The 1,353-nt window shown below is 44.1% G+C and overlaps 1 non-coding gene across 1 annotated transcript; it reads right to left on the reverse strand.

The window, feature by feature from the left end:
• Positions 1 to 679: 679 nt before the first annotated feature.
• Positions 680 to 788, reverse strand: LOC120281445. Its single transcript, XR_005542585.1, has one exon. It is a non-coding gene; the product is annotated as a small nucleolar RNA R71 (small nucleolar RNA).
• Between the last annotated feature and the right edge of the window lie 565 nt (positions 789 to 1,353).

Genomic DNA, 1,353 nt, shown 5'->3' on the forward strand with positions numbered 1-1,353 from the left:
GACAATGATTAATACAATGAAAAACAGAAAAAAACCATAGAGAAAACCCCCTTGAATTTGTGATGATTGGCCTTGGTGGGTAGTTCAACATCTTGAAGGATTCCTCTCTGACGCTAGGTCTTTTTCTTTACTTATGGTGCAGCTCCAGGTTATGACCCCGAGGGAATCCATCAATATTGATTGAAGGAGACCTTGAGCTTGAACGTATCACTTGCAAGGAAAGGGAAAAAGAACTCGACAAGAACACTTAATCTAGCTGATTTGGAAGTAGAATGATTTGACAACATGGCAGAACAAAATGAGCAACAACGGATACTACCCAATTATACCAGACCTTCAGTGTTGGGGACACAATCGAGTATTGTGCGTCCCCCAATTACAGCTCAGAATTTTGAGCTAAAGCCGGCATTCAACCATATGCTGCAGCAGCTCCCGCACAATTCAACGGCTTTGTCTCGATGAGTATCCAAATAGTCACATAGAGAGCTTCCTCGAGGTGTGTGACATGCTGAAGATAAACGGTGTGACGGATGATGCCATCAAATTGAGAGCCTTCCCATTTTACTAAAAGGTGAAAGCAAAGCAGTGGCTACACTCATTACCTAGGGCATCAATGACTACATGGGAGGAGATGGTAGAAGCTTTTCTAGCCCGTTATTTCTCTCTCAGAAAATCAGCAAAGCTTAGGAATAAGATCTCATCCTTTATGCAGTTGGAATTGGAGTCTCTATTTGAGACATGGGAAAGGTTCAAGGAACTCCCCAGCACAAGTGTCCGCAACACGGATTCCCGGAGTGGATGATTGTTCAAACCTTCTACAATGGTTTGAACACGAGTACAAGGCAACTCTTGGATGCGGCGGTAGGAGGTACCTTAGGTAGCAAGACCCCCGACGAGGCTCGTCAATTGATTAAGGAAATGGGGTTAAATAGCTACCAGTGGAACGCTAGAGAGAAGAAAAAGGTGGCCGGTTTCCATGAAATTAATGCGGTAACATCATTGGCGGCCCAAGTGGAGAGTTTGAGTAAGAAGCTAGATCTTATAGCTTTGATAGAGTGGCGGCCGTGACCAATTGCACCGGTTGTGGTGGAGGACATGCTTCCTCCAATTGCCCAATTGTCATTGGTGATGTTACTTCAGTTGAGAATGTCGACTTTGTAGGTAATGGAATGAGACATCAAGGGAATCCATATAGCAACACCTCCCACAATTCAGAGTTGGAAGAATCATCCCAAATTTTTCATGGAGTAATCAAGGACCACTGTAAGATCATGGGAGCCACTGTGGGTTCCAACAACAACAATAAGCCCCTCAAGTGGAAAACAGAATTTCAGGTTTGGAAACCCGAATGAT

This window comes from Dioscorea cayenensis, chromosome 17 (genome assembly GCF_009730915.1).
Source record: "Dioscorea cayenensis subsp. rotundata cultivar TDr96_F1 chromosome 17, TDr96_F1_v2_PseudoChromosome.rev07_lg8_w22 25.fasta, whole genome shotgun sequence".
NCBI lineage: Eukaryota > Viridiplantae > Streptophyta > Magnoliopsida > Dioscoreales > Dioscoreaceae > Dioscorea > Dioscorea cayenensis.